Consider the following 23,298-nt stretch of genomic DNA (forward strand, 5'->3'; position numbering starts at 1 on the left):
TTAAGCTATTTAGTGCAAAGGCATTTTTTTCTTTAAATAGTAACGAGGATAAAGAGTTACTATTAACATTAATTGCCTGGTGATATGGTATGTACCTCTTTTAATCAAGAAGATATGAATAGATAAATAATAGATACGAGAAGATTGTCGTGCCCATTTTCATGTTTCATTTTCTGCACACACACACACACACACACACACACACACACACACACACACACATATATATATATATATTCCATCTTTTAGTAATTTTGTTTTTAAATAAACTATAATAAACAAAATTAGGAAATAGATAAATAAATAAGCAAGTAAATAAATATAAATTCACTCAGTTGTTAACTCAAGTAATCTCTAACACTAAGTTACACACACACACACACACACACACACACACACACACACACACACACACACACACACACACACATATATATATATATATATATATATATATATATATATATATATATATATATATATATATAAAGTCAGCCATCCAGAGTCTACTGAACAAAGGCCTCTTTCATAGCATTCCATGATTCTCACGGCCATACCAACCTGTGCCACGTCACTCCTGCAAACTTCTCAATCTCGTCTCTCCACCTTCTGTCTGGTCTCCCTCTTCCACGCTTCCCATCTCACGGCGTCCACTCAGTAACACACTTGCCCAATTCCACTTCCTTTCTTTTACTGCCTCCACCATATCTTACTAGTCTGCTCTCTCACCCAACTTGCTCTCTGTCAGGGGGGTACAAATAAATGTTTTGTATACTCGGTATTATTGAGAATTCGGGCGAGAGAGAAAGAAACACCAAGGTAACACAACACGTGTTTTTATTGGATAACACAGAGCACTATCCTATCTACTTCTCCACACAAATATAAATAATTATTATCACCAGCGTGATGTCTACAAGATTACAAGACTACAATATACTACACCACTCCTCGCGCTGCGTAGTCTCCTTCCGGACGAGTCCCCGTTTGTGTCCTGCTGCGGACGGGCGCACGTCTCCTCCTTGTGTGACGAGTCCCCGTTGTTGTCCTGGTGCGGACGGGCGCACGTCTCCTCCTTGTGTGACGAGTCCCCGTTGTTGTCCTGGTGCGGACGGGCGCACGTCTCCTCCTTGTGTGACGAGTCCCCGTTGTTGTCCTGGTGCGGACGGGCGCACGTCTCCTCCTTGTGTGACGAGTCCCCGTTTGTGTCCTGCTGCGGACGGGCGCACGTCTCCTCCTTGTGTCCTGCTCCTCGTGGTCTCCTTCTGTCCCGGAGCCCTCCCTCCGTGGAACTGGGAGGGGAGGGGGGGGGTCCGCCCTCAACGGCAGACGGCCGTAAGGTGTGTGTCCTCCTTCCGTCCTGGTGCCCTCTTATACATCCGGGAGGGTGAGGGAGAGTGGGTGGGCATGGATCTGCGCATGCGCACAGCAGTAGACCTCATGTAGGGACAGTTGGCAACACTGAAGCCAAGCCTGACCTCACGCCACCTTTCGGCCGGCCAGGTGTGCTGGGTCACCACCACTCCTTCTTGCTTCGTCTCGGCCAAATCACGTGGTCAGCGGATGATGATACGTCCGCGCCGACAGCCTCCCAAGTCTCGTCACGTGACCCACGTGACACTCTCTTTTGGCCTCTCAGCGTAATCCCCATAATTGATCTCTCCATTCTCCTTTGTGCAGTCCTTTGCTTTGTCTCCATCACCTTCGTCAGTTTTCAAGTCTCACACCCGTAGATTATTGCTGGCAGAATGCACTGGTTGTAAACTTTACGTTTCAAACATAAAGGTAGAGAGCCTCTCAGGATCTTATTATACTTACCAAACACTCTCTAACCAATTTTGATACGTCTTTTTATTTCATTGTTATGATCTTTGGTCTCTTACACCATCTGGCCTAAATAATTATACTCTTCAACTTCTTCAAGACTCTCACCATCGATTATAATCTCTTTACCTTGAACTTTCGCGTTGAACATTACTTTGGTTTTACTCTTATTCATTTTTAAACCTACTTTGAGACTCTCCTTGTTCAGATCACTCAGCATATCTTGCAAGTCTTCTGCTCTTTCTGAAATAAGAATAATGTTATCCGCAAATCTTAGGTGGTTCAAATATTCGCCATTAATCTTCAAACCTTTCTCTTCCCAACTCAGCCTTCTGAAAATATCTTCCAAGCAAGCTGTAAATAATTTGGGTGAAATGGTATCGCCTTATCTTACTCCTTTCTCGATTTTGATATTTTCTATATTTTCTGTATATGTAATCGAATTACGGTGGTACCTTTCGCATAAATATTTTCTAGAAACCTTACGATCTGTTCGTTTGTACCCTGCTTACGTAGCGAGTTTAGTATTACCATTTGTTCTGCCGAGTCAAAAACATTCTCGTAATCTACAAAAACTAAACAAAGAGGTATATTGTATCCTGTCGTTTTCTCGATTAGTTGGTTCATCGCCTGCAAATGGTCTAGAGTGGAGTATCCGCTTCTAAAGCCTGCATGTTCTCCCGGTTGATTTCCATCTAAAATTTTACTTAGTCTGTAAGGATCTTGGAGAACACTTTATATACGTTTGATAGCAAGCTAATCGGTCGATAGTTACTAAGGTCCTTCTGGTCTCCTTTTTTTATGAGTCAAAATTACTATAGCACTGTACCAGGGTTCAGGAACGCTGCCTTGACGTAAACACTGGTTGTACAACTGAGTTAACTTAATATTAATTTTTCCTGCGTCTTTCAAAAGATCTATCGATATACCCACTTCCCCTGGTGCTTCTCCTCGTTTCATATTTTTTGAGCAAATTCTATTTCTTCCTTTGTAGTCTCTGGTACAGTACTAACGTTCTACAGATGAATTTACTGACTCAACTACGATCGTCGACGAGTAAAGTTCTTGGTAAAATTCTTCTACTCTTTTTACCATTCTGCCTCTGCATTTAATGATATCTCCATTTCTATCTTTCGAACATATAATTTGCTGTCTTCCTAAATCATGTCAACGTTCGGTCACCTTAGTACTTTTACCTGTCCGAATAGTTTCCTCTATTTCATCCATGTTTCTCATTCTTTTCTCTGATATCTGCCTTTTGTTGATAAGCTTATTTAGTTCTACTCTTTCTATTTCGTCTCTCTTGCTTTTAATCTGCATAGTCCTTCTTCTTTCAATCAGGCCATCTGTGTACTTTGGAGTATCTGTTTTCTCTGATACTTTTTGTACTTCCTATTTTCTCTGTCGATTCCCTAATGATATTCACTAAAACCAAGCTCATATATTTGACGGTGTTCTCGTTAGTTCTTAGAGCTTCGAATCAATTTTTAATTTCTAAGTGAAATTTCTTATTATCATTAACCATCGCAAGGCTTATTTTTTTTAAACTAGTTTACTTCCCTCGGCTCTGAAATATATATATATATATATATATATATATATATATATATATATATATATATATATATATATATAATATTTTTTGTAAGTAGTAAAAAATACAATTGATAGTACTATTATTACTTGTAGTAACACGATACCACAAGCTAAAGTAACATATAGATATACGACAAATAAAAATAAAAATATATTAAAGATAGGGAACAATTATTGTCATACCAGAAAGTCAAAGATGCCACATACTTCGAGAGATGAGGGAATAGGGTATTGACTTAATATTGATTAGTGTGTGCGTGCTTTCGTGCGTGCGTCCGTGCGTGCGTGTGTGCGTGCGTGCGTGGGTAGGAGAAGGAAGCGGCTGTCAGGGTGCAGGAAATGAAGGGTCAGATTTCTGGATGGCCGTAACGTGAGTATGCTTATAGAATATAAGTGGATAAGGTTTGGGATTATTAAGGATAAACAGGGCTGGTAAGCCTCCCTAGCCTAGGCTTGAAGGGTTGAAGCCCTGGTTAGTTTCTAGGCCGGTTGTAGATAGTGCTCTCTGTTGGGGATTACCAAAACATGGATATGTTTTTTGATGTGGATGTAAGCAGTTTTCGAAAGTATTATTGCAATGGTATTATTGTAATCATTATTATTGTTGTAGTTATTATTATTATAATTCATGTTATTGGTATTGTTATTATTATTATTATTATTATTATTATTATTATCATTATTATTATTATTATTATTATTATTATCATTATTATCATTATTATCATTATTATTATTATTATTATTATTATTATTATTATCATTATTATTATTATTGTTTATTATTATTATTATTGTTATTATTATCATTATTATTATTATTATTATTATTATTATTATTATTATTATTATCATTATTATTATTATAATTATCATTATTATTATTATTATTGTTGTTTTGTTGTTGTTGTTGTTTTGTTGTTGAGAGGGAGGGAAGAGGGTGGAAGGGAGTGGAGTGTGATGGAGAGAGAATGGGTGGGAGTGTTTTTTTATGCCTTTGTTTTTTTGGCTACCTCGCGTGTAAGGGGGAAAAAGCCTTTGGTATATGTATATATGTATTATTGTTGACAATATTAGTATTATTTTCGTTACTGTTCTTTCAATGGTGTAATTATTTTTATATTTTGATTAAAGTACTGTAGTTATTTGTCTCATAATATTTTTCGCCATCTTGGCCTTTTAGCAACGCACATGGGTCAAGTGTTAATTTCAGTATATTACCGTTGCGTTTTTATTAACTTTCATTAATGTTAAATTTTCATTAGTAACATTCTCTCTCTCCCTTTATCTTTATCTCTCTCTCTCTCTCTCTCTCTCTCTCTCTCTTTCTCTCTCTCTCTCTCTCTCTCTCTCTCGCCTCTCTCTCACTCTCTCTCTCGCTCTCTATCTATCTCTCAGTCTCTCTCATTCTCTTTCTCCTCTCTCCTGTCTTTCTCTCCTCTCTCTCTCTCTCTCTCTCTCTCTCTCTCTCTCTCTCTCTCTCTCTCTCTCTCTCTCTCTCTCTCTCCTCCTTCCCTCCCGCCACTCTCTCCTCTCTTTACTTTCCCCTTCTCTTCCTTTCTCTCTCTCTCTCTCTCTCTCTCTCTCTCTCTCTCTCTCTCTCTCTCTCTCTCTCTCTCTCTCTATCTCTCTCTCTCTATCTCTCTCTCTCTCTCTCTCTCTCTCTCTCTCTCTCTCTCTCTCTCTCTCTTCATATCGACCAATCAGGTGCTCTGTGAAGTATCGCCGTGTGGCTCCAGCGTCTTGGCTTCGCTTTGGATTTCCGACCTTCTTTTCCTGGATTTCATGTGGCCAAGTTGCCCCTTTGGGCTTTATGACACGGGCGTAAAACTACTTCTCTGTACCTCCATTCCTTCCAGCACACACACACACACACACACACACACACACACACACACACACACACACACACACACACACACACACACACACACACACACACACACACACACACACACACACACACACACACACACACGACTCGGTGGCGCGGCTGATAGAGTCCCAGACTGTCAGTACGGCGGTACCGGCTGTATCTGGTTTGATTCCTGCCCAGGGCTGAAATTATTTCAGTATCGCTGCGCTTCGAGTCGTTACTCCAACTCTCGTGGGCGGGGAGTTGGGTGTGTGTGTGCGTGTAAGGTCACAGCATTACCTATAGATCGGTCATACGAGCTCTGAGCTCTCTTCCGAGAGGGAAATAGCTGCCGTTCACGAGTCCAGCACGTGATCCAAAGACCAAGGTGAATCACACACACACGACCACGGCTGCAGGTGCGGTACCACAATACCATCAAGCCGATCAGAGCACGCACCGACCGGTATAAGTAGAGCCCCATACCGACATTTTTGGACTTAATCAACAACAAGAATTAACATTGTTGTACTACACACCTGTTACTTAGCTTACTGTTTTAGTCTTGTTTTTTGAATGCTTGTAACAACATTTTTTCATTGTCATAGTTTTATACTGGTATAATCTTGAAGGATGTATATTTTCAGCAGAAATGCTGCTATACTCAATAAACCGTTGATTATTATTATCATTTTATCACACACACAGACACACACACACACACACACACACACACACACACACACACACACACACACACACACACACAGACACACTCACCCCCCCCACACACAAACACTGTACAATATTCCCCATTTTCCATTGACCAATAAATTATCTTCAACTAAACCAGCCAATGGAAAGACCAAAGTGGTCGTTTCTCTTTTTCGTGTAACCTCTTGGGAATTTCCTTTCTTCGTTCTTTATAATCAGTCAGAGTTCGACTGCAGACGAACTTGGATATATAGTTGCTTTCAAGGTTGGTTTCCTAGCCAGATTGTTTAACGTCACGGCATCATGAACGCCAACAAAGGAAAGTTGTAACAAATCCATTTCCCGAGGTGTACAGATTAAAGAAATATAAGACATAAATTGATACACACACACGCACACACACACACACACACACACACACACACACACACACACACACACACACACACACACACGCACACAAGGATGATCTACTTAAATGGGACAGAAGAAATACAAGGGGACACAAGGAAAAACTTAAGAAAGACAGTAACAGAAGAAATCTTAAAAAAAGAATAGCTTTCCACATAGAATGATAGATACATGGAATAAATTAAAAGAGAAAACAGTGAGTGCTAAAACTATACACGACTTTAAGTAAGAACTGGATGCGGAAAGATACAACTGCAGGTCCCTACGAGCATAGCTCTTCTCCTGCAAAATACAACTAGGTACATAAATACACACATCCACACACACCCACACACACACACACACACACACACACACACACACACACACACACACACACACACACATATATATATATATATATATATATATATATATATATATTTATATATATATATGAGTGTGTGTGTATGTGTGTGTGTATGCGTGTGTGTGTGTGTGTGTGTTTGTGTGTGTGTGTGTGTGTGCGTGTGGTTACAGCATTACCCATAGATCAGGCAATATATTAGCTCTTGAGCTCTCGTCCGGGAGGGTAACTGTCGATCATGAGTCCAGCGTGTGATCCAAAAGTGTGGTGAGACACACATACACACACACACACACACACACACACACACACACACACACACACACACACACACACACACACACACACACACACACACACACACACACATATATATATATATATATATATACATATACACACACACATACACACATTGATTCTCAGCCTTACAAATAAAACTTCAAAGAAAGAAAAGGAGATGACATGATAACAGTTTCCAGGTTATCATAATGTATATGTTTTTATTCATTCACTTATTTATATGTATATTCATTTTATTAATTTATTTATTAATATTTTCATTTTTAGATTTTTTAGAGAAATACTGCTATTTGTAGAAAACAATCCATAAACTGGATTAATATAATTTTGGTTAACTGTACAAAATCATGTATGCATAAAACACGTACAGTACACACAGAATTGTAATAGATTTCGGATTCAGGTTTAGCTAGATTCCAGTACAGTTGTTTAGGAAATTATTTACGTAATTGAATCTAGTTTCTGAATCTAGTTTTTGCGATGAATGCACATTACAAGGACACAATCTAGTTTCTGCATTGAATACACATTGCAAGGACACATCGTCTGAAAGATAATTGGTTAATAACGGGACTAGGTAAAAAAAAAGAGAGGTAGATATAGACATAAAAAGAAATCCATTGACATTGATGTAGCTTATTTCGTTGTCATTTTAGTAATTGATTTAGGCTTGACTGTGTCATGGTAGTTTAGAACCGTGGTTCTCAACCTATTTCCACATGTACCCCGTATTTATGAACTGCTATTCGTTAACCTCGTAAGGATGACTTCAACACTAAATTTAATTGCTTCGTTTCCACTAAATAGTAGTGGATTTCGGTTGACGGTCCCACTTGTGAACCTTCATGGCCACCTGGGGGGTCCGTGGACCACAGGTAGAGAACCACTGGTTTAGAAAATGATTCTGTTGAACGGAACTGCTCGGTTTATGAAAAAATTGTCTTGTTTTTCTACCGAGAGGGTTTTGTAGAAGTAAACAAAATAGACTGTGTTTTGCTACATTGCTTCTTACTCAGGGCAGTGGGTGTGATACAGGTATGACCCGTCATCCACAAGGAGCTAAGATGAGACGGGGGAAAGGGTGGTGGAGGGGAGTGGAGTGGGTGGGAGTAGGTACGTGCCTTTGACATAGCTATCCCTTTTATAAGGGGGAAAAAGCTTTTGGACAAGGTGCAGGGATGACCCATCATCCAGGAGGTGCTAAGATAAGAGGGAGGGTGGAGGGGTGTGGCGTGTATTCAGGGATGGAATGGGTGGGAATGATTTTATGACTTTTCCTTTTTGGCTACCTCCCTTGTAAAGGGGAAAAAAGCCTTGGTATATGTATGTATATAGATAAATGATAGCTTGAATGAAACGAAAAGAATCACCAGGTATGGAAGGAGGTAATTATATCTCCTCTGTCTACGAGATACTATAGAGATGAAGGTAAAAGCCTGACAGCAAAAATAATGAATGAAAAATGACATCCTTTACAGTAAGAAGATGAACAGTGGTCCCTATTTCCTATTCACCACGGTCTTGGATCACATGTTGGACTCGTGATCGACAGTTATTAACCTCCCGGATGAGAGCTCAGAGCTCGTATGACCGATCTATGGGTAATACGGTGACCTCATACCCACACACACCTCCAACTCTCCGCCCACGAGAGTTGAAGTAACAACCCGCAGCGAAGCGATACTGAAATTATTTCAGCCCTGGGTGGGATTCGAACCCGGACCACCGTAGTGGCAGGCGAGAACTGTAACCACTGCGCCACGAGGTGGGTGCTACTTAGCCTGGCACTCATAGCACATAGGGCAAAGGTGCTGGCCTTAATCACAGCTGAGCGTCTCATAGACTCAAACCTCTCGTCTTTGGATATGGTGAAATTAACTGGGATTTATTTTTAACCCCTCTCATGTATGGTGAAATTAACTGGGAATTGTTTTCTTAAAGCCTACCTCTTTCATCATCGTTAGCTGAATCCAATCTATTGACCAGAATAAAGCCTGTATAGGATGACAGAGAGGCAGAACCCTTTAGAACAGGATCCTACTCTCAACCTAATAGAATCGTGTGTCAATAGCCAGAATAGAGTGGTTAAAGTGCGCCATCACAGAACCTTGAGGCAAAAGACAGCAGGAAATGTCCTCGGACGTAGTCCTTCATGATGAGGTCCACGAGTGTTCTAATGACGTGAGTGTTGAAGAACCGACCAAGTTCCCACGGTTGACCACAATAGCGTACAGTAGACATTCCTTCGTACCTCCTCTGGTGGTGAAGGGCATACGCCGGGAGACGCGTACTTGTGGCCTAGAATCAGCACAGAAGAGAGTGATAAAAAGGATACAAGAGTTTAGATATCTATCATACGAATACAGGCTTAGGCACTTGAACTTACACGATAGACGAAGAGTGTGGGGTGATCTAATAGAGGTATTCAAATGGGTCAAGGGGTTTTAACAAGGGTGATGCAGGCAAGGTCATCATATTAAGACAACAAGGTAGGACTCGTAGTAATGGATTTAAGTTGAACAAATTTAGGTTTGAGAAGGAAATAGACAAAAACTGGTTTACCAACAGAGTGTAGTTAAGGAATGGAATAAACTTAGCAACTATGTAGTGAGCGCTGAAACTATATATATATATATATATATATTTTTTTTAAAGAAAATTAGATAAATTTATGGATAGAGATGACAGGTGGTAAGGGACATGGAACTGCCTAGTGTAGGCCCTATGGTCTCTTGCAGTCTTCTCCATTCTTGCGTTCTTGAATGTTTATATTCATTGCGCATTGGACTGTTGGATTAGGTTTCGGTCATTGCTGGGAATTGAAAAGGATTAAAAAATGGAAAAAAAAAGAAAAAAAAAGAGGAGCATGCCGACAGGAGACCTTTTGGTCCATAACTAGGTCGGATGCAAATGATATATATAATAATGATGAATAAATAAATAAATAGATAAAAATATAGTAATATAAATTATAATAAATAAAATAAGAAAATAAATAAATAGGTAAAGTTAAATGAAAAACAAACAGGTAAATAGTTAATGATAAATTGACAGATAAATAATAATAAATAAATGATAATCAAGCAAATAATAATAAACAAACAAATAATAACAAACAAATAAATGATATAAAATAAATGGAAGGCATTACATAAGAACATAAGAACGAAGAGGACTGCAAGAGACCATAAGGCCTACACTAGGCAGAAAGATACGAGCCCCACACGCCTCTGCATCCGCCCGGTGGATAGTGTCACTTAGTACGAGGAATCCGCCTAACGAAGTTAGTTAAGGAGTCTTGAAGGTTACGTGAGGATGTAAGGAAACAAGGAAGGAATTCTGAAGAGGGAAGTGAAAAACCCAAGAGAATCTCTCTAACGTTTCGACCCTTGGTCCTCTTTAGAGAGATCATAAGAATGAAGGAGGCTGCAAGAGACCATAAGGCCTACACCAGGCAGCTCCGTATCCATCACCACTTGTCATCCTCATCCATAAAGTTGTCTAATCGTATCTTAAAACAACTGATAGTTTCAGCGCTTACTGCATGGTTACTAAGTTTATTCCATTCGTCGACCACCCTATTAGTAAACCAATTCTTGCCTATTTCCTTTTTAAATCTAAATTTGACCAGTTTATAACCATTACTGCGAGAAGACCAAGAGTAGAAACGTTTGAGATGAAACAAACGTTCGTCATACGACGTTTTTTACCAACGTCCCCCCCCCACTCGTTTGTCACACGTTTTGATCAAGTTAAAGATGTGACGAAAGGGAGAGGGTCTGAGGGAAGGGTGAAGACAGTAGGAGACAGTTTTGTCGCAACCCCAAATAGGATAAGTTGGAAAAGAAAAGCGACTCTAAGGAGTTGGACAGAAAGGCGAAAGATGGTGGAAGACACTTGCTTTGGCTGTCCAAGCACTTAGGGCAAATGTGGTCGTTTTGGTTAGATGTAAGACCCTTTTGATGTGATTACGTTATCTTTTTTTATTGCAAAAACAGTGTATACTAAGGAAATGGAGGACTGGTCTTTTGAGTTATTTTGCTCCGAGACAAAGAAACAGACATTTTGATGTGTATGTGTGTGTGTGTGTGTGTGTGTGTGTGTGTGTGTGTGTGTGTGTGTGTGTGTGTGTACTGTATGTGCAGATGAGGGTGGGGTGGATATGTGTGTGTGTGCAGATGAGGGTTGGGGTGCATGGATGTATGTGTGTGCGTGTGTGCGTGCGTGTGTGTGTGTGTGTGTGTGCGTGTGTGTGTGTGTGTGTGTGTGTGTGTGTGTGGACAGTCTCCACAATTGACCATTTGTTTTTCTTCTTTCAATGCGCATGATATTCCATTGAATCAAATCATTGTATACTGCAGACGATGGTAGAGGCTTTTGAAACAAACAAACAAACAAACAAACAGAAACGATGAATTGCATTGGTTTAGCGGGGTATGTCATGTCTTCAGTTAATTTGCACTTAAATTATGTTAATTACAAGTGAGGAAGTAATTAGTAGAATTATATTGATTTAAAGTATAGTGGAAGGTCTCAGTAATGCTAGATCTGTGTAAACTTACGAACATGATAATTTCTGATAATGTAACAAGAATTGTGACGAATTGTCCAGTGATGACGTTCAGTCCTACAAATTAAAAATATGAAAAATATATAACAGTAATGTTAGTTATGGTGGCAGTAAAGAAAAGGGTGAGGAAATGATAGTGATATGATAATATTATCAATATTAACGTTATTGACGTGTGTGTGAATGATATAAACCTTTAGGACATGATAGTGAGTATTCTTCCAAGAACTCATTACTCCGTTGTCACAAACTTCCCCAACGTTTCTGTTCTGTATCCGCCTTCCCCCCCTCCTCCTCTCCCTCCTCCTCCTCCTCCTCCTCCTCCTCCTCCTCTTCCTCCTCTCCCTCCTCCTCCTCCTCCTCCTCCTCCTCCTCCTCTTCCTCCTCTCCCTCCTCCTCCTCCTCCTCCTCCTCTCCCTCCTCTCCATTTCCAAAGGTCGAGACACGAAGCTCTCGTCCAGCAATTAGTATGAACCGTAATTGTGGTTGTTCTTGTTCTTGTTTTGTTGTTGTTTATGGTCTTTTCATTGTCAGTGTCGTCCATGATAGCCAAGTGCGTGACCTGTTGATTACATACACGCACACACAACCACACACACGCACACACACAGACACACACGCGCGCACACACACGTCTCTGTATATACATATATATACATATATATATATATATATATATATATATATATATATATATATATATATATATATATGCAGAAAAAACACTAGGAAAATAACAGAAATGAGACCGAGCGCTTTCGTCTATTCAGACATTTTCAAGGTGAAAGACAAAAGCGCTCGGTCTCATTTCTCTTATTTTCCTAGTGGTTCTTCTGTATATTAGAATCACGCGTTCAAGTGATTTCTTCTGTATCTATATATATATATATATATATATATATATATATATATATATATATATATGTGTGTGTGTGTGTGTGTGTGTGTGTGTTTGTATATCATATATATATATATATATATATATATATATATATATACATATATGACCCGTTTTCTTTGATGAAAATATAAGATAGTATAGAACTGCCAATACAAGGTTTGCACCTGCATTCTCCATTGTGTTTTGTGGTGATGGTGAAGCTGGACCGCTAATGATGTTCTCTGAAAGAAGAAATGAAAAACTGTGAAAAATCGCGATACATTGTTGTACGTGAACCAGATCAAATAATAAATTGTGGTTCACAAGTCAGGTTAGAGTATAGGTCTAGTTTAAAGATTTAAGCTCAATTTTCTGTTTTGGTACTAAACTTGCCGTATAAGTCGATATAAATCGATCTTCCGCTTAAGAGGGGATTGGTTATGATAACGCCAATAACCGTGAATACTTTTTATTATATATGTGTAGTTATTTTCACTATATTTTTGAATGAGTTTTAGTGGGATCTGTACGGTGGATAATAAGAATTAGCATCTACTATTTCATTTATTTTATATTATTTGTTTTTGTTTTGTTATCATTTGTCTGTTTGATTCTCATTTATTATTAGTTATATGTCAATTTATTATTATTTACGATTTACCTGTTTGTTTATTATTCAACTATACCTATGCATTTATTTATGTATTTTATTTGTTATTTACATTATTATAGTTTTTATTTATTCATTTATTATTATTATGATTTTTTTTCGCATCCGACCTAGATATGGACCAAAAGGTCTCCTGTCGGCATGCTCCGCCTTTGTAATCCTTTGTATTTTCTGTTATTCTTCTTAAATCCCTTCTTTCCATCCTCTTTTGATTCCCAACGTTTAAGTTCGATGTTGTCTCCAAGAACAGAAGCATTGACCATATTATCAACAAGAAGACACTTGACCTTTGAGTCGCATTGTGTCGCTTTAACAAAACTTTCGCGAAAATAAGAAAGTTGGGTTCTTTTTATGACACAAACACGAGACGAGACGCGAAAATTGGAGTCCATTAACCCTGAAATTATTTCAGTTTCATTTTACAAAGGATTACAAAGGAGGAGCATCCCGACAGGAGACCTTTTGGTCCATGACTAGGTCGGGTGCGAAAAACATTATAATAATGATAAGTAAATAGATAAATAAATAAATGTTATAAATCATAATAATTAAATAAATAGATAGTAAAGTTGAATAATAAACAAACAGGTAAAGGGTAAATGATAATAATAAATTGACATAATAATGAATAATAATCAAGCAAATAATAATAAACAAACAGACAAATAATAACAAACAAACAAATAATATACAATAAATGGCAGGCATTACAGCATCTTGCTTTAATGTTTATCTAAACGAATCTTAAAGCTTCGAACTGAACTACATCGCACCGCCTATGCAGGAAGTTTATTCCATTCATTAACTACACGGTTGGCGAACTTGTTTCTATCCACTTCCAAATTAAATCTATTTCTTGACATTTTTTGAGATCATTATTTCTTGCTTTATTGTTTAATGACCCTTTGGCTTTGATTCTGCGGGAAGGAGAATTCTAGGACCTAAACGCTAAACGGAAGATGTTTATTTGGACTTAAATCTCGACCTTGAATTCTAAAATTGGACGGAGATTCTGATCCGGAGTCGAGGTCGAGGTTTGAGCTCGGATGGTTGTGAAGTAGGACATGAGATTGGCCTCCGAAGTTATGGACTCGATCACAAGACTAATACTCCCATGCACTCCAAGGAGGAAGCCTGCAAAGGAGGTACGGACTCCTAAACCTGAGTTCGAGTGCCTACTGCCGAAGTATGGAGTGCCAGCAGTCAGGAGTTCCTCCTTGGATGTTAACCTTGAGTATCTGGTGATTTGGGAAGTGACAGTCGTCCTTGGGGCCCTCCGATAGATATTTCTTGGAAGAGATGGATTGCTGTATTGTGATTATTGACTTCTCTAAGCTCAGCTATGGGTAGGAAGAACATACGAGACGCTGGTGTTAAATCTCCTTACATCCTTATGTGGGTGGGGAATAAATAGTGGAAGATGACAGAGAAAGAAACCGCAGTCTCATTCCAGTAACCGAATGCCAGCCCCTCGAGGCTGCACCCCTGGGAGGAGATGTGGATGTCAGTGAGCTTCAGAAACGCCCGAGGAGAAAGTAAACTTCCCCGGCGTCCGGTATCAGTCATTCATCGGTGATCCTTCTCACCCCAGTGTCTGCGACGAAAACCTTTATGTATTTAGTTCTGGCTAGCGGCAGATCATCTGTTATTCAGTTAAGGGGGAACTCCCACCCCCGTACTCCCTTTGAGGGAGTGGAAAGAGGAAGGAAACTGCGGTGTCAGGTGAAGTCAGAAGTCCTTGGTAGAGGTCAGGCAAATTCTTCGAAGGAACTTGCCAGGAGCTCTGTTGCACAGTCAGGCTCGTCCAATAGTGTAACTCCCCCCGGGAGTTCGCGAAAGACTTCGTAACAATATATGACATTACAATGATTCTCAATTCGTGTGTGTGTGATTCACTATGGTCTTGGACCACGTGTTGGACTCGTGATCGACAGCTACTACCCTCCCGGAAGAGAGCTCAGAGCTCATATATGACCGATCTATGGGTAATGCTGTGTGACCTTACACGCACACATACCCCGAACTCCCCGCCCACGAGAGTTGGAGTAACGACCCGCAGCGCAGTTATACTGAAATTATTTCAGCCCTGGGAGGGATACGGACCCAGACCGCCGTAGTGGCAGCCTTGAATTCTACCACTGCGCCATGTGTGTGTGTGTGTGTGTGTGTGTGTGTGTGCGCGCGTGCGTGGTTACCAACTTGTAGCATACGGGGCTGCAATGTCGCCCAAGGGGTCCCATTTCTTTGTCCTTTGATCAAACTTTCTTTTAAATCTACTTATGTTGTTGACCTGGATTATTTCTTCTAATATCTTTCACAATTTTATGCTTCCTTATAGAAAGCCTCGTTTCCTAACATCTTTCAGTTTTTTTTTGTTTTTTTTTGTTTTGTTTTTTTTGACATGACTTTTTGTTATTCTTTCATACCCTACCAGCAAGTCCTTTCTATCTGTTTAATAAAATTCCTTTTTCTGTTCTAAATATAAATATGATTTAACCTTCCTTACATTCTCCCTACGGTGTTGGTTGCCCTGGTTCCCCTGTCTCTCCTCATTATGTCTTGTAAATCAGGCTTAGAATAAATTTTTGCCTGCCTCCCTTCGTATTTTGTTTTTATTATATTTTGCTTTTGGTGTAGTGCACACACAAAGGATTACAAAGGAGGAGCATGCCGACAGGAGACCTTTTGGTCCACACCAATGCTGCATATTCCAGTCTGGAATAAATATTTTTTTATCATATCTTCATCCATATGATGGAAAGTTATTCTCCTATTAATTTACAATTTATATGTATCTCCTTTTCTTCTGTTTATATGATTTACCTGCGACAGATTACCTCTGGATAATATTCCTAATTGCTTTTCTTCTTATGCTTTTGTGACTATCTCCTTTCTCATTGTACAACTTCCTGATTGTCTCATTTTGAATTGGTTTATTATCAATTTTTTTTTTTTTTTTTTTTCTTAAATCTTTCTCTTCTGGTTCTATTCATAACACTTCCTGTAGCAATTTGCAATCATCTCGCCAGACTCTTTTCACGATCTTTATCAAAATTGTATTATTTCGATTTACTATTTAACTTTTTCATGTACTATCCTTTCTACTTTTGATTTGAATATTACTTCTCTTTGCTTCAACTTCCTATTCATAAATTGCAGAACGATTTAATTACATCTTTGTACTTATCAATTACATCCTTTTCTCAAATCTTTTGTTCCTATTTTCTAAGACTTGAGTATTCATTTCTGGCTATTTTGTATTTTACTTTCGTCAGTTTGTTTCGTCTCTTTCTCCACCTCTCAATGCTCTATCTCTGATTTTACTGTTGCACATCTTTTGTTGAACCATTTTTTGTGATTCTCTCTCTCTCTCTCTATCTATCACACACACACACACACACACACACACACACACACACACACAACAGTTTTCCACATAGAGTGGTGGACACTTGGAACAAACTGGACGAAAAATTAGTGTGTGCAAAAATTATTCATGAATTTAAGAGCAAACTAGACACTGCGAGATACAAAGGCGGGACTCCACGAGCGCAGCTCTCCCTTCGTGTAAAACACAACTAGGTAAATACAACTAGGTAAACACACACACACACACACACACACACACACACACACACACACACACACAGTATATATGGACGAGAGATTTTCTGAAAGACTGACATATGGGAACAGTAGTAAAGGACATGATGTCAGGATGCATTAGTAGCAATCGGAATCCCATAAGGGTCGTTAATGACACCCGTAATGTCCATAATGAAAAGAAATAATATGTTTGCAGATGATGCAAAAATCATAAGAATAGAAATCCTAGACAAGGTTTGTGATTGGAGCTAAATACTTTGAATTAATTTCGCTGGCAAAATATAGAAAAATAGACTTTTACTGCAGTAAGTACAAAGAGGTCATTTATGGCTTATGATTTGGTGAGGAATTTAGTTGTCATACAAGCGAAAGAGTATAGAAACCTGATAGTGTTGATTGCGGAGGATTTGTCACTCTAAGATGGGGTTTACATGGTCTAACGGTCCGTCGAACGCGGTTCGACAGACACGTGTTTAAAGTGATGTATGAATGTGTGAACGGGGTATTTGGGGTTTAACCAACGTGTTCGACAACCAAATACCCCGTTCACACGTGCACACATCACTTTAAAAACGTGTCTGTCGAACCCCCTCTAAACACGCTAGTAAGTCTTTTTTTTTCGATCAAGTTATGGACCAAAAGGTTTCCTGTCGGCATGCTCCTCCTTTGTAATCTTTATAATCCTTTGTAAGACGTATAAGCCATTAACGAACATACAGTTAGTTGTGATTTGTTACATGGACGATGAAACAAAAATCATAGGGAATATATAAATGAGATCGTAAAAATGCAAAATGCAGATGATAATTTGGTTCTTTCTCCCGGGAGACTGACCTAGGTCACAGCGATTCCCAAACTATGGGTCGCGACCCAAACTATGGGTCGCGAAGTGTTCAAGAATGGGTCGCGAGACCTTGTCAGAAAAGAAAAAAATATTTGTACCATTGTATTTTCATTTCATTGTGTTTTCAATAAAAGAAGACTCGAAATTGCTTTTTGATGCTTAGGTCGCCACATCTTCACCAGATCTGGATTTGAGTCGCGGCCAAAAAAAGTTTGGGAACCATTGACCTAGGAGGACAGTTAGTAAAGATAGAAATGGTGATATGGTTCCTGTGATCAGATGATTCAGATGAACGAGACGGGTGGGCAAAATGACCCGGGAAGTTTTCTGGGTCACAAGAGGTCAACACAAGGTCGTAAAAAAATGTGGAAAAAAAGTAAGAACCATTTTTCTCGGCGTCAAAAAGCTGGCAATTTGCACGAAGTCGTGTAGATATTTCAAATTTCGACAACATCGCCCACCAGGCAACCCCGACCTAACCCCTACCTAGCTGACATTTCTACTCTTCCAAATTGCTAAAACAATGTAAGCATTTGTGCTAGAAATGTTCTTTTGTTTCTCTAGCACTGTCGGGCTGCATCATAGTAAAATATGATTAAAAAGATACAAAATTTTGTGTTATCTACTTTATGAAAAGGATAAATATATTCAGGGAACATGGAAATATAGAGATTTTTTCTGGCAACTGGAACAAAAGCTGGATTTTAGGGATTTATTTTAACTGATAATTTATACGATATATTTACCTTTTGATATTAATATTTTGTATGAGTTGTAAGTTGAATTATTTTATTTTATTATGTTTATACAAATTAATTTATGCTTACGAATGAAGTAGTCTTCCCATTGGCTTGCTATTTTTATTTTGTAAATCTCTCTATAAAAACGAAATATTGCCCTGTTTTGATATGTCAAAGGGAAAAGTTAAATTCTCGATTTAAATTCCCCAAAACAGTCAATAGCTTTAAGCTTGTAATATAAAATTTGACTGTGTTGTTAAGGGACAGGCCGCCCATGCAGGGGATAGGTAAAACTAAACTCGATATCTATAGGGGGCACAGACGAATAGATGTTCGTACAATGTTCGAATGGCGAGAGCAGGAAAGTCAACACATTAGATAACTAAATCCTGTTTTTATCTTTTATTTATTTATTTATTTTTTGTCTAATGTTTATTTTAATGAACAAGGCTCCAAGGTTTATTCCAGAAGCATTTCTTTGGAGTCACCTTCGACCTCACGCCGTCATATTTCTACTTAATAACCGTCATTTCTCCCTTCCCTTATTACTCTCTATCAAATACTAAAGCTTCTCAGTCTGAACCGTCTTTTTATGTCTTCATGATCTTTCCTCCTCTCCTTCTCCTCCTTCCTCTCTTTCTCCTCTCTTTCTCTTCCTCCTACTCCTTTTCCACTTCATCCTCTTTATTGTTGTCCCCTTCCTTCACCTCTTTTTTCTCCATGTCTTTCTTCTTCTCTTCTTTTTCTCTTCTTCCTCCTTTTAGTCCACTCCCTCCTCTTTTTCTTCCTTATCTTTCTCCTTTTTTCTCTTTTTCTCCTCTTTTCTCTGATCCTTCCTCCTTCCTTTTCGTTCTCCCTCCTCCTCCCTTTTTATTCATATTCCTCCATTTTCCCTACTCCCCTTCCTATTCCTCCTTTATCATAATCTTTTCTCTTTCTCCTCGTTCTCCCTCTTTCTCTTCCTCCTCTTCCATGTTCCCTTCTCCACTCTCCCTTTCCTTTGATCTCTTTCACCCCCCCTTCGACCTCTCACCTCCTCCCTCTTCCCTCTTCTCTCCTTCCCTCTTCCCTCTTCCCTATTTCCTCCTTCCACTTCCTTCTTCCCTTTTCCCTCTTCCCTCCCCCCTCCTCCATCTTCCCTCCTCCTTCCTCACTCCTTTCTTTTCCCTCCTCCCTCTTCCTTCATTCCCTCCTCTTCCCTCCTCCCTTTCCCTCCTTCTTCCTCCCTCCATCCTCCTCTCTTTTCCCTCCTCCTTCTTCTATTCCCTTTTCCCCCTCCCCTCCCTCTCCTCCATCTTCCCTCCTCCTTCCTCCCTCCTTCCTTTTCCCTCCTCCCTCTTCCTTCCTTCCTCTTCCTTCCTCCCTTTCCCTCCTTCTTCCTCCCTCCATCCTCCTCTCTTTTCCCTCCTCCTTTCTTCTTCTCTTCCCTTCTCCCCCTTCCCTCCCTCTCTTCCATCTTCCCTCTTCCTTCCTTTTCCCTCCTCCCTCTTCCTTCCTTCCTCTTCCCTCCTCCCTTTTCCCTCCTTCTTCCTCCCTCCATCCTCCTCTCTTTTCCCTCCTCCTTTCTTCTTCTTCTCTTCCTCATTTTTCTTCATCTCTTTTTCTATTTCCTTTGCCGTCGTCATCTCTTCTCCATGTTCCTCGCCCACTTCCTTGGCCGTGGTTCTGCCTGCGGCACTTTATGTCTCACGGCTCTTTCCTCCTCCTCCTCTCCTCCTCTTGCCTCTTCTCCTCTTCCTCCACCTACTCCCTTTCCTCCCTTTCTTTCTGCTCACACACCCTCTCCTCCTTCCCCCTCCCAAGTATCCTCCCCCGTCTCTCCTCCTCTTGCCTCTTCTCCTCTTCCTCCACCTACTCCCGTTCCTCTCTTTCTTTCTGCTCACCCTCCTTCTCCCTCCCCCTCCCAAGTATCCTCCCTCGTCTCTCCACGGCTAATTCTCCACTTCCTCTTCCATTTGCACCAAGACCAAGTCAGACTTCATCTTCACTACCTTCTCCTTCTTACCTCGAAGTAGTCGTCGTTCTCAGTTCGAGAACGAGTGTGACTCTTTACACTTTTCCTTAGCGTCCTCCTCTAAGTAGTCGTCGTCCTCAGTTCGAGAACGAGTGTGACTCTTTACACTCTTCTTTAGCGTCCTCCTCGAAGTAGTCGTCGTTCTCAGTTCGAGAACGAGGGCGACTCTTTGCACTCTTCTTTAGCGTCCTCCTCGAAGTAGTCGTCGTTCTCAGTTCGAGAACGAGTGTGACTCTTTACACTCTTCTTTAGCGTCCTCCTCGAAGTAGTCGTCGTTCTCAGTTCGAGAACGAGTGTGACTCTTTACACTCTTCTTTAGCGTCCTCCTCGAAGTAGTCGTCGTTCTCAGTTCGAGAACGAGGGCGACTCTTTACACTCTTTTTTTAGCGTCCTCCTCGAAGTAGTCGTCGTTCTCAGTTCGAGAACGAAGGCGACTCTTTCCACTCTTCTTTAGCGTCCTCCTCGAAGTAGTCGTCGTTCTCAGTTCGAGAACGAGTGTGACTCTACACTCTTCTTTAGCGTCCTCCTCGAAGTAGTCGTCGTTCTCAGTTCGAGAACGAGGGCGACTCTTTACACTCTTCTTTAGCGTCCTCCTCGAAGTAGTCGTCGTTCTCAGTTCGAGAACGAGGGCGACTCTTTACACTCTTCTTTAGCGTCCTCCTCGAAGTAGTCGTCGTTCTCAGTTCGAGAAAGAGGGCGACTCTTTACACTCTTCTTTAGCGTCCTCCACATCTCGCAGAAGGTCTGTCGTCTCAGTGAGGTTTCTCATTGAGTCTTAGTGTCACTTCGAGGTCGTATTTTGTTCTTTCTCGAAGATAAGAGGAGAAGAGAGAGGAGGAGGAAGATGACGTGGCTACGACTGAGATGCAGGTGATGTTGGTAATGGTGGTGATGATGGTTGTATGCAGAAGAAATGATGATGCTGGTGGTAGTAATGACAGTGGTGGTGGATGATGGTGATCTCAGATGTGGCGACAGTAGAGGAACATATGACAAGTAACTCAAGTGCTTGATGATAGTACATGTGTATATAAGAGGATGTATATATATATATATATATATATATATATATATATATATATATATATATATATGCATATGAAGTCACATGAACTCGTGATTCTAAAATGCAGAAAAACTACAAAGGAAAATAATAAATTTATGACCCTGAGGATGTCTAAATAGACGAAAGCGCTCAATCATCAATTTACTATTTTCCTTGGTGTTTTTTTTTCTGCATACATATATATAAACCGAGTAAGAACGTTCACAGTTGTCTTTAAGGACGTTCTAGGACTTGACATTTTTCTTCAGTTCAAAGACAAACAGGAGTTTGATTTGAGCTCGTAGATGCTTAGGATGTGAAACATCCTTTGGATAGGTCATGTGTGCATGTGCATGTGCGTGTGTGTGTGTGTGTGTGTGTGTATGTGTGTGTGTGCGCATGTATGTGCAAATTTAAATATGCATTGTGTGCGTGTATCTTTGTACGAAGTATGTTTACGTTCGTGTGCGTATTTGGTATGTACATCTGTGTAGGTATGTGTGTGCGATTAAGCGTTGATTTGTGTGCGTATATGTGTGTAGGTAATTTTGTGTGATTACTTGGTGATTATCCAGTATTGTTTGACGACTGAGCCAACCTCGTAATATACTCTCTTTTATCATATCATTAATTCAGTTCAAAGATCTGGCTGTGAACGCGAATAGGCTATTCTGTTGTGTATGTGTGCGTGTATGCGTGTGTGTGTAAAACTAGTACTACTACTACTACTAATAATAATAATGATGATGATAATAATAATAATATACGGTTTGTTGGGTATTGCAGCATTACTGCTGAAAATATACAGCCTACAGAATTATAAAATTATAAAATATAACAGTACAAAGATGATGTTACAAGCATTAAAAAACAAAACAAAATAGTAAGCTAAGGAATAGCCATGTTGTACAACGTTGTTATTTCTTGTGTGTGTGTGTATGTGTGTGTGTGTGTGTGTATGTGCGTTTCATGTTCGTGTTCTTCTTTGCGTGTGATCATTAGGAGTGTACATCCTGGTTGTAAAGTTGGCTGAAGGTTTTGCAATATATTTACCTACAAACAAATGACACCACATAGAAAATTGGCTTCTATTTTGCTCATTGGCAACCGTCTTGAACTCGTGAGCAAGTGGTCGTGAGTTCGAGTCCCGGGACCCATTGCAGGCTTGTTGTATTGGTTCCCGACAACCCTGGCCAGGTGGAGAGGCGACCCAATGTCGGCAAGAAAAAAAAAAAAAAAAAAGCGGCTTGTCGCAATTGCCAGGGTTTTTCACTTCCCACAGCGTGGAAGTATAATGTTCAGTTTTCAGTAATACACTGATGAATTCTATATTACTGTACGGTGAATCACAACTGTAGATTAGACTAATCTAACACGCTATTTTTATAATCTTTGGGAAAAAAGTGATAATCTAGAGGATTTGACCGTTGATCTAATTTTCTGTCGATCTAGTTACTCCTAGTATATTACCAATACTATAAAGGAATTACTCACCCATATATCTTATCTAGAATACCTTTCCGTGTTTGTTGCTTATAGATCACATCTACAAAGCTGAGCAGTGGAGATAGTGAACGCAAAAAAAAAAAAGAAATAGCGACGCAGATCACACAATAAGCCCATCCTTAACACGGACAGAAGTTTTGACCAACACTACAGTTACCACAACGTCAATATATATATATTTATATATATTATATATATATATATATATGTATATATTTATAAATATATATATATTTTTTTTTTTTTTTTTTTTTTTTTTTTTTTGCTAGTATGCATTTAGCTACAGTTAGGGAATTTTCTTGTCTAGATAAAAAAAAAAAATGCCAGACAGATAATTTGAATTTTGTATTATGAAAACCACTGAGTGAGTCAGA

The sequence above is a fragment of the Oratosquilla oratoria genome, chromosome 8 (genome assembly GCF_046742065.1).
Source record: "Oratosquilla oratoria isolate Oo_2021 chromosome 8, ASM4674206v1, whole genome shotgun sequence".
Lineage (NCBI taxonomy): Eukaryota > Metazoa > Arthropoda > Malacostraca > Stomatopoda > Squillidae > Oratosquilla > Oratosquilla oratoria.